The sequence below is a fragment of the Sturnus vulgaris genome, chromosome Z (assembly GCF_052056855.1).
Source record: "Sturnus vulgaris isolate bStuVul1 chromosome Z, bStuVul1.hap1, whole genome shotgun sequence".
Taxonomy (NCBI): domain Eukaryota; kingdom Metazoa; phylum Chordata; class Aves; order Passeriformes; family Sturnidae; genus Sturnus; species Sturnus vulgaris.
Window position 1 is genome coordinate 77,907,855 of NC_142283.1, and position 11,938 is coordinate 77,919,792.

Consider the following 11,938-nt stretch of genomic DNA (forward strand, 5'->3'; position numbering starts at 1 on the left):
AATTAGTCAGCAGTGAACAGAACCCTCACTCTGAGCTTTTGGCATCAGTGCAATGCAGTAGATGGGCTGTGGCAAGGAGAGTTGAGAGAGTGGAGCTGAATGAGGAAAGATTTCACTGAAAACCTGGAGGGAAAGATTTCAGCTGCTTGACATGACCAATGAATAGATGACACCTATCACTTGTTCTCCGTGTATTCTGAGCTGCAGGTTTCTCATGTCGCTTCACTTGAATTCATTGACTTTTGAGACCTTCTGAGATTGTACAAGATGTACCTGTTAGGGAGCTCCATCTCACGTTCATCAACAAGGTGTACACCATTCTAACTTAATTTAAAATTCTTTCATCATCTAAAGCTTATGTAGCTTCAGATTTATGTTCAGATCTGTTGTTGCTAGTGTCTTTCTTTCTTTGACCTTTTTTTTTGTGTATGATTTTTAACCACTTTCCTATGTGTGCCAAATCTGATATCATCCCTTCTTTGGTCTTAATAGTGTCATGATCAGCAAAAAGAAAGAAAACAGTTTTTGCCAAGACATGACTAATTTAAAATTTATTTCTTCAGCAGGTTGACAAGAAACATAAGTCAATAGTATAGTAGCCTCTATTACTAAACATTTATAAGTTTTCAAAAAATTATTTAGTTTCTTTTTATCAGTGTTGGAAGAAACATTAAAATTCATGCTCAAGGCATTAAAGCAAAATTATTAAATCCTTCAGTTACTCAAATGCCCCTAACTCTGAATTATGTTAGGTTTTCTCTTACACGCATACACACATATATGCATACACAGAAATATGCACAGAGCTAAAGGAAAAATCACTCTATTTGCAGGATCTGCCACATAAGGAATTCAATAATTCAAAAAAATCTCTGACCTCTTATTAAGGCATTTCAGATATTCAGCCAGATGTTACCAAGTGTGAGCACATTAGATTCTCCATAGTTACTGCTAATTAAAATCCTCCGAAGCATCAGTGTCCTGACCTAGACATAACACTCACCACTTAGTAAAGGGCACTCTATTGTAAACATATAGGAGTGAAAATAAAATATTTCAGGGAAAATTAAGTCTTGAAATGGTATTTAACAGAAATCATCTTACAAAAGGAAAACACGGTGCTCCAAGTTTTAGGGAAGGTAGCTGACCTCACTGATTAATGATGTAAAAATTCTCCTCTGTATCAGGGAAGTTTTCTTCAATCGTTTTTTTCAGCTTTGTGAAATTTGCTGGACTGTGTCCAGAGGAGGGTAATGAAGCTGGGGAAGGCTCTGGAGCACAAGTCTGATAAGTGGCTGAGGGAGCTGGAGGGACTCAGTGTGGAGAAAAGGAGGCTCAGGGGGGACCTTCTGTCTCTGCACAACTCTCTGACAGGAGGGAGCAGCTTGGAGAGGAGGGGGTCATCAAGCTGTGCCAGGGGAAGTTCAAGTTGGATAACAGGTAAAATAAGTTTCTTTCCTATTAGTGTTGTCAGGCACTGGAACAGAGCAAGGTAGAATCACCACTTCTGGAGGTGTTTAAAAGATGTGGCACTTAGGGACGTGGTTTAGTGGTCAGTTTGGTAGTGTCAGGTCAGTGGTTGGAGACTCAGAGGTCTTTTCCAACCTTAATGGTTCCATGATGAATTAGCAATAGGTTTAATATTCCTTGAAAAACATTAAGATTCCTCAGATATGAACATACTTTTGTTTTATTTTTATTTCAAAGCCATTTTAAGGACTGGTTTTTTCCCTTCCACACCATTTTTTCACCACCTAGATTTTCAATTTATTTGTAAAATTTCACAAGTATGGTGGAATACCTAACCATACTGGAAGATTTCAGCCATCTATTCCTATAAGTTTGGCACACCTCCTTTTCGGAGGAATTCACACTGCCTGCTACGGAGCTCAGAGACACAGCAATGATCACCAGCCCATGGAGAGTAGCAGAAGCTGTGTAGGAAACCAGGAGAACTGTACAAGCTGCTGTAGTAACCCCAGAGCACACAAATATAGTGCAAAATCCACTAAATTGCTCCAGCTTTTATTTCAGAGCGCCTCATAAAGAAAAAAAACCAAAAACTTGCAAATTGGAAAAGAATTATTTTCTGTTTATGAATAACCCATTGTTCTGACCTCTTTGCTTTGAAGTCAGTACTTGCTCCAGGGTGATTCAACGCCATGCTTTGGCTTTGATGTACAATCTTAAAAGCACCATTACAGGCATTTACTGGAAGGGAATACCTTGTTGCCATGGTTACTAGTGCATCACTTGAAATTGTGATATAGCTGGATTTCATCACCATGACACTAATTTTCTCCAGTGCAGCAAGGGAGAGACTAGATCATTACTGTATTAGATGCAGCAGAGTTGAGTTTCCTTCTTTGCATTTTCTTCTTTTCACTTCTAAAGTTTTGTGTGGGTGAAACCCGTGGCTGTAAGGAGAAATCTGTGTGCCAAAGAAAACTATGCCAGCTATTGTTTGGGGGAATGTGAACAAATAGGGAGTATTTTTGGCTTTGTTTGTCACTAGTAAATAATTGAATGCGGAATGCTGTTAAGAAATCAGCTGCCAGGCTTACCACATCCCCACTGGCATGAGGTAATGACAGTGGAATTCAGGAATTCCCTGGTGGCTGCTGGGCCCTAATCCAGCACTAGGCTCTCTCAGGTGTAGGCAGCACACTGAGCTGTGGTGTGAGGAGCATTTCCAAGATCCCTAGGGTAGGTCTTTATCATAGAGCAAGGCAAGGAGAGAGAAGCATCTCACAACTGCACAACTCGTGCATCCCCAGCAGCTCATGCACAGCTCACTGGAGCAGGGGGTGTGGTGGAATTGTCACTGTGTTTGGAAATTACCTTTATTTCCAGGTTTGTGATGACCCACTCCAGCTCAGCTGCAGAGATGTGAGCTGTGATGTCCCAGGTACAACACAGATCTGGGGAGAAACCTGAAGAAATTGGGTGTGGGATTGGTTCTAGCTGGGCTGAATGGTAAGGAGCAGCTTTATTCAACTACTTGTCTTCATTCCTCTTCTGGCTAAAGCTAAACCAAGTCAACTGAAAAGGCAACTTACTCCAACCGAGGGATTTAGGCAATAAAAAAAAAAATTCCTACATTCATCTGGTTAGAGGAGCCTCTCAGTCATGCTCCCATCATCCAAATTATGCACACATGAAGGATTCCAACTAAAAGCTCTTACAGATTATTGCTTTTCTCACCTAACTTGTACATCTAAGACTCACCTCACCTGAAGGTTAAAGAAAGGGGGAGGCTTCAATAATATCTTCAAGGACTTTCCTCAGGATATTTAAAGCTACTTTCACCGCTGTAATAGCAGGATTTACTTTTTCGCAGATTCTTGCTTAGTATGTCATTAGAAAAAAAAACTTCTGAATGAGACATTGCTGGAAGGTACAACACAGGTGTTATATTCAAAAAAAACAAACAAACACTTTAAGAGGGAAATGGACACTTGGCAGAGCAGTGAGCCATTCCTTAAATGTGACCTAAGGTCACTACTCAGGCTCTGAGTGTCTTCAAATGAGAACTATCAAGACCTTCAGGGCGTTTTTTGTGGCCTCAGACACATATATTAGAATAGGATAAAGTCATTTGGATGACATTTGTACTTCAGTATCCACTATTGAAAGAACCATAAATAAGTACTTTATCTGGACACCTTGAGGTAAATACAACCAAGATGATTTGGTCTGTAATTTCAAATAATAATAATAATAATTGTTTTAAAAAAAGTATATATGTTTCCAAAATAATCCATTTCAGGACTAAATAAATTAAAAAGAATCAGCTTCATCTGTTTCAGCTTTAGCATCATTATCACCTCTAGGTAATCACAGTTATTCCCAGTTCATCCCAGTTGAGGTGGAAGTCATGAGTGGCAATAACCCCAGTGCAATATTACAACACACATCCTTATCTGTAGTTTTCAGCCAACAGATGCTGTAACAAAGATAAAGGTCTCTTAGAAGTTGTTAAGTATCTCTTTACATAAATTTATTGCTGTCAGGAAAGTTTAATCCATTGCATTTTACTGCATAAATTCCAAAGTGACAGATGTGTGAATGGCTTTTTACCTGGAGTTTGGTTCAAATTCATTTTTATTAGAATAGCCTAGATCTGAATACACTATTTCAATCACCTTTTCTTTCTGTTTTTAGCACATATATTCCTTATTTTTGTCATTCAAAAAAATGAGAGTTTTCCAATTCTTGTTTTTAATATTTAGAAGATCTTGTAGCTCTAACTGACACTGGAAGCATCTTAAAGAAATGCCTGGTCTACATCAGATGGGTATCACAATATTTGAGATTATATTTGAGCTTTGCAATCAAATTATTCCATTTCAGGAATTAGTGCTTATAATTTGAAATAAGGTTACATGTACATTTTTGTGTCAAACCTGAACACATAAAAGTTAAATTCAGTTGAAAATGTTACTTTGGAAAACTTTTGTGGTGTCAAAAGTTTAAAGAGCAATTTTTATAATGCGTTCTTAGGAAGACAGACTGACTTTTCTCTTTTGCTTCCCACAATTAGATGTAGATTTACCAAGCATAACTTAACATCTCAAAGTAGCTCTGTATCTAAACATAGCCTTTCATTTTCACTTAAAGTTCAATATATGTTTCCTGTAAAAATGACAAAAAAGAAAAATGCCTCATTTTTTTTCTTTTTAATGTTAATTAATCTGTGAGGCACAGCTAACATTACCTACAGAGAATGAGAGGTACTGATTTTAATTTGTCCCCTAACAAAACCCACAGAAGATTTTGAGATAATTTTTTTCTCCTCCCTCTTGATAGCCGTTTAGATTTCTTCAGTCTTTCCACTTTTTCCTGAAATAGGACCTTCAGGTTTGAGTAGTGAGTATTCAAGAGAGATGCCACAAGGAAAATCATGTCATTGGTTCTTAGTGCTGCCACTGAAGGGATTCTGATGACAATACTTTTTCTTAATATATATATATATATATATAAATAATATTAAAATTGACAATTCTTTTATTATTCTTGATTTTATAGCAACAATTATGCATTTTTCTGAACCAAAGCCATCTAAATTTTACATAATATTTATCTTAGCTGTAATTTTTATGTATGGTAATGGTGGCAGGTATTGCAATCGAAAATGTTTGCTTTAAACAATCATTGACAAATTTTGGTTGCTTAAGTGCTTTTAGTGAAGTTTGTTTGGTTTTATTTTGGAGGGGGGTGGAAGAGAGTGGGAGGATATTTCCATTATTTTCATTACAGTTTTTCCAGAATATGAAAACCTTAGTTAAAATTATTTTTAAAATTCTTTTTTGTATTTTTTTTAGTATTAAAATTAAGCTTTATTAAAAATATAAATGATTTAGTAATAAAGTTTATTAATCTATCAAGAGTCTTTCCTTAATTTGCTATAGCCTAGAAGGCTACAGTAAGATATTATTTCTATGATTTTAGTCTTCTAGACTAGGAGGGTTTTTTGTAATACTTTGGCACTTATCTCTCTCCATTTAAAATGTGACAGATTAGAATACAACAAGGCTGAACAAACACTGATGGAAAGGGAACAGAGGAGATGGTGTTTCTTGGAAATCATTCAAACCTCAAAAAAAAAGGTCAGGTTCAGGGTGCCCATGTCCTTTAATTAAAAATCTTGTCGATCCATCCCAATTTCTTTCTCATTCACATTAGAGTGCCAAACTGCGTCAGACCAGATTCTTCTCTTTTTTTTCTTTTTTTTTTCCTGCTCCATAATTGAAACTTGAATCTACTGCTGTGTGAATATTAATGTGCCATTCCAGCAGTTATTCATAGTCCCTAAGTTATGATCTTCTAAGGGGATGTTCAATCTAAGAGAGAGAGAAAAAAAATACTTTATTTGACTTCATCTGGTGAGCACAGAAAGCTTTTAATTTTACAGAAAAGAATGAAGAAAAAAACAGAAAGAAAAGTATTCTGTCCGTTCCTCAAAGTGGTGATATAGAGCCAAGCTCTCTGGGGTTGCTGACTGGATTTATTGTATGTCACACAGATCAAAGGGAAGTGCAGGCAGGTAAAAAGTCTTGATACCCAGCTGGGTAGGATGGTTTGAGAGCGTAGCAGACACTGACTGTGTGACAGCACAATGCTTCTGCTTGCCAAGTTAATTAAGTTAGGATTGAATGCCCATGGATAGGAGATAATAATATCAGCCACATAAAAAGGATATGTGATATTGTAGATTAGGCTTATAAGAATGGCTTTGTCTCTCTGACAGGGAGACAAAAATGTGCTGCCTCTAAACTCCTGGAGATGGGACTCCTGCCATATTCCAGAGCATGCTTCAGTTTGTATTTTTTTCTTTTTTTCATTTATTATTTCTATTTCCCATTCAATAAAGCCCTGCGCCTTTGAGCTACATGCAAGGGAAATGGCAGAAAAGGTGACAAGCCCAGGAAACTGCCAGAGGTGAACTTTTCAACTCACAGGAACATCTCAAGGCAGGCTGTAAATAGGATTACTTTTATGAGAGTGCTGCCTGCTGCAGCTGTTCTTGCTAAGGGGCTGTCACTCTGCCCATTGTGCTCAGAGCAGTGACAGGCAGCCAGGTCTGGGGGACGCCCTGCAGACCCCACTGACACCCATCACTCAGCTGGGGCCACCCTCTTCTAGTCAATAACAGGGCAGAAAACAGGATTTCAACCTGCTTTACAGAAGATGGGCAGCTGTGGGATTACCTCTTTGACAGAAACATGGGTTGTCACTGCAAGGTCAAGGGAACCACCAAGAGCCTCCTCCCCACTGTGGATGTGCCTCCAAAACTGAGGCAATTCTCCACAACATTGGTAGTGAAACCCTTCTCTGGTTTAGATTTTTTTTTTCACATCACCTCCTAGTCCAGTGCCTGAATCACAGAGGTTTGAACAAGGCAATGCTCAGCCTTGATAAGAAATAATCAAGATTTAATTCAAGATCTCAAGTGTTTCCCAAGGTCTGGGTCACTACAATACAAGCTGTGGGTGTGAAAATAGATTATCCTGAGGGAGGCACGTGGGTTAAGGCAATGTCTGCACCTCACATTTATGGAAAAGAAGAAGATTAGACCAGACAAAAGAGAATAAGGAAATAGCCATAGGGAGAACTTCTTGGAAAGACCAAGAGTTGCAGCAAATATTTTGTAGACTGTTAACTGTAGCTCAGATGTAGAATATTACAAGTCAACCTTTGCTTCCAAAAGGAGAAATTTCCTCACAAATTATCATTTTTTTATTATCATTTTTAGAATTTAAAATATATATCTATATATTTATCTCTGTCTCTTTCTTTATACATACATACACACCAAAAAAAAAAAAAATATATATATATATCTATATATGCATGCACACACACAAACACCTCTCTGGACATATTCCTGTGCAGAGCCAGGAGCTGGACTTCAGTAGTCCCTGTGGGTTCTTTTCAACTCAGAATATTTTATTACTCTATGGTATATACACATATATTTTAGCACTTGCACCTCCAGTTTCTCTAAGCCTCTCATAAAAGCCCAGTTTAAGCTGATAAAAAGGTACCACACCACAGGAGGCTGGAATTCTACCCATGCATTTCAGTCTGTCTAAGCCACCCTTCATTTTACAGGAGGATTTGAAAGCTGAAGTTTTGTTCCAGACAAACACTGCAGTCGACACCCAAACTGCATCAACTGAAGTATTTTCAGGGTATGATGCAATTTGGATGCCAGAGTGTTAGAGGGAAGCTGAGAAGCTGTGGGCCAGGCTGGAGAGAAGATCCAACATTCAGATTTTTGTTACTCTGCAAAAGCATTTATGGGACAAGCACAGGTTTAAACACTGTTTTAAAAAGGACATTTCACCTGAATATGAGGAAAAACATCCTTAGTGTGTGGGTGACCACAGATGGAGCAGAGACCAGAGACTATGGAATCTTCCTCACTGGGGATATTCCAGAACCATCTGGATACAATCCTGTGCTCTGGGATGGCCCTGCTGGATCAGGGAGATGGGACCAGGTGACCCCACTGTGGTCCCTTCCAGCCTGACCCATTTTGTGTGTGATTCTGTGTAATATACACTTTAAAATTGCTATTCTGTTAATTTTGATTAATGTTGCTATAGTACTACAAAATTGCATGGGTTTATAAAATAAATTATCTGGATGTATCTTGCAGGAAGCACTTGCAGCAATACATTTCTAATAATACCTTTTATTATTTCCTTTCTCAGAGCAGTTTTAAGGAGTGCACATCTCAAATCATACAAACAAAAAGCCATTAAAATGGTCTTATAAAAGCTATTATGTTTCATGATCTGATTATACATATTCTGTTTCAGGACAAGCACACTATTTGGAAAATTATAGTCTTAGTCCAGTCACCTTCTGGAGAAAATTCCTATTTATATTCCTGACTGACATTACCTATTTCTCCAAGTGATTTTGTCCAGTTTGCATGATACAAATCATCATCTATAGAGAAGAAGACCAGGTCTAAGTTCAGTCCTGATTTATCTCCACCAATGCATAAAAGGGAAAAAAAATCCATTTGAAACAAGGTTAAAAAGAGGGGAAGAAGGGAAAAAAAAAAAAAAGAAGTAAAAAAGAGAGACACAGCATGAGCTGCATGGAAGATAAATGCCTAAGACCTGATTGTCATTTACATTAAGGCAGAATAAAGAAGCTGTGAATGAGAACTGGAGACAGGCTGTGCTTCTGTTTATTTCTAGCTAAAAATATGCTGGATTTTTTTAGGGGTGTGCATTCTCAATTTGTTTGTGAGAATAATTTTTTACATTAACAGGAGGGTTTTTGAGCACTAGGTGAAAGGTTCAGCGTTGAACTGAATTTACAAATTCTCCAGCTCTCCAGGATTCACTTATCTCTCTCTGAAAATATCTGTCTATCTCTTCATCACAGGCCTTCCAATCACTGGCTATTATGTGAGGGTCAAGCTCATTCTGAGGAAGGAAAATATACTGAATTAAGATTCATAAGAGATTAACCAGCTCAGGTTAATTGTGTTTTCATTTTCTCGAGGATTTATCAATGCTGTAAAATAAATCTCTTTATGTTTTTGCAGTTATTAAAAGAAAATGGGACGCTGCATAATAGTGATAGTCATTATCATTGGATCTGAAATCAAAAACAGAAGAGCAATCCTTTCTGTTGGAAGCAAAATCAAGTGGTTGCCTACAACACTGTCTAAACTCCTTGCTATTTCTTCATCTTCTTTTCATATTATCATTCACCATGAGATCTTTTCACTCTCGCCTTCAACACTATCAGGAAGGCATCTCTGTGCCTGTTAGAACAACTGTTCCTGTCAGCTTTCCTCTCCAGGCCTTGAAACACCTTTTTGTAACTGTGGCTTAAAGACCATTCCTTGTGTGGAATGTTCTTCCTGTGTCAATAATTAAGAACACAGAGGAAGCGAGACACTAGCCAAATTGGGCTAAAGGGACGGGCAGGGCAAGGAGGGGATGGTGACAATAAATAATCAAGTCAGTTCAGATCAAATCAAATCAAATCAAATCAAATCAAATCAAATCAAATCAAATCAATCTCCTTGATCTCTGAAACAGATGAGGTGCTTTGGATCATCATCTTCCTCAGGGCTGAGTCTGTGCCCAACCCCTGGCCCTGGGGCTGCTGGGGACAGGGCATGGACAGGAGCCCAGGGTGCCCAGGTGGGCGAGAGGCCCCTGGGCTGTGTCAGCCAGGGTGTGACACAGCCCCAGGGCAGCGCTGTCCCCTGTGCTGGCACTGCTGGGACACCTGCAGTGCTGGGGACAGCTCTGGGCCCCTCAGGACAAGAGAGACACCGAGGGGCTGGAGCGTGTCCAGGGCAGGGAACGGAGCTGGGGAAGGGGCTGGAGCCCCAGGAGAGGCTGAGGGAGCTGGAAAGGGGCTCAGCCTGGAGAAAAGGAGGCTCAGGGGGGACCTTGTGGCTCTGCACAACTCCCTGACAGGAGGGGACAGCCGGGGGGGATTTGGGATCTTATCCCAGGGGACAGGGACAGGAGGAGAGGAACAGCCTGAAGGGTCACCAGGAGAGGTTTATATTGGATATTAGGGAAAACTTCTTCACTTGGGTTAAGAAGCACTGGCACAGGCTGTCCAGGGCAGTGGTGGAATCATCATCCCTAGAGATGTTCACAGCAGTGTAAATGTTACATTCAGGCCATGGTTTAGTGGTGAGCTTGGCAGTGCTGGGTTAAGGATTGGACTTGATTATCTTAGAGGTCTTTTTCAACCTTAACGATTCCATGATCCCCTGAAATACAGGCTTTGAACAAAGCAGTTGTGTTTTACAAATACTTTATTGCACACCAGGGATACTCCAGCAGCAGACACAGGACTTTCCCTCAGGTCTGCCTTATTAATAAAGGATAGTGCATACAGACATGTTGAAATACCAGTATTACGCCTTGCTGCAGATCTGGGGGTACAAGCCTTTGGTCCCTGTCTACGATTTTATTTTATTTTCCACCTGAGCTGAAACCCAGAGTACTAACTGGGTCTCAGACAACAATAAACAGTACCAGGTCCCAAGGTACTCAGCCAAAGGTCACCGGGGGCACCTGATGTCACTTTGTAAGATGAATCACCACTTTTTGCCTTGCATTACACTAACTACCATAAAATACATATTTAGTGCTATCTAAACTCATGTAGGAAGCGCTGGGGAGGAGGCTGTACATCCCTCATTATGGTGATGGAGTGTTTACAACAGCAACCCTTTTAGCAATAATGAATTTCCTCATTCATAGGAGGGCTCCCTAGGGTAAAGGGAGTATCCAGCAATCAAGAGCCTTGAATTTCCTTTGTGCTCACTAAAATGAAACAAAAAGACAAAAACATCCTGAATAGGGAAATAAAAACCCCAAGCCAAACAAGCTGTCAATCTGAACACCACAAACCAGCCTCTAAATAGGAAAAGCTGTGCAAGCACTCTGTTCTTGCCACTTTGTCGAAGATAAAACTAGAACCAATTTAGAATCAATATTAGCTCAATCATGATTGATCTTCCTTAACTTTAATCTTCCTGCTTTAATAGCCCAAAGGACTTTTTACAGTGGATACAAGAGGGGAATGGTTCCAGATCTTATAACACCTGGATCATACTCAGACCAAGTCCAATGATCCCCATGTATTGCCAAAGGAGCCTAGAGAGAGCAGTTTTGTCATTAACTTATTTCTGTGTTGTGACTGACGACATCAGAAAGCTGAAACCTCCTAATTCACGTTTTTTTTCCATGAATGATCCTCTGTGAAAACATATGCTGTTTCTCTTCTTAGCCTGAAGTTAATGGAAAAATACATGGGAATGAGAAACTGAAGTATTTATACACAGCCCTAACTGAACATGATTTCTCATAAATCTAGAAAAATAGATGTTGTAGTTCAGCCCCATCCAGCCCTCAAGCTCTCACAGCCTCTTGCTAGAAAAACAGTGTGGGATTTCTGTTATCTTACCCTCTATTGTCACAGCTGACTATATTTTAAAAGATGACATTATTTCATAGTCTAAATTAGTATTTAGAGTATTTTTTCATTGAATAGTTAATGTGCTTTTCATCAAGAGTTTCAAAGATGTAAAACAAAACCCATCTAAATAGAAAACATTTTTTCCCCCAAAAACTTTATTTGTGGTTTTATGTCTTTCAATACAGCAACTGTTTCCTTCTAATTTTTAATTTCAACTTCTTGGAAGAGTAGCTTTTATTTGGCTAAAAATCTAAAATGCAAAAATTACACCTGACCTTTAAGCTTAGGTGATAGTAAAGGGGTTGGATTCTATTCCGACCCTTCCTTCCCAACCAAGGAAAAGGAATAATCCCTGAAGTATTACTCATTTTTATAGCCAGAAAGAGCATTTCTTATAACTAGTCTAAAGCTACTCAGTTGTGAAAAATGACACTGAGTATGACTGAAAGATGAATTCTCC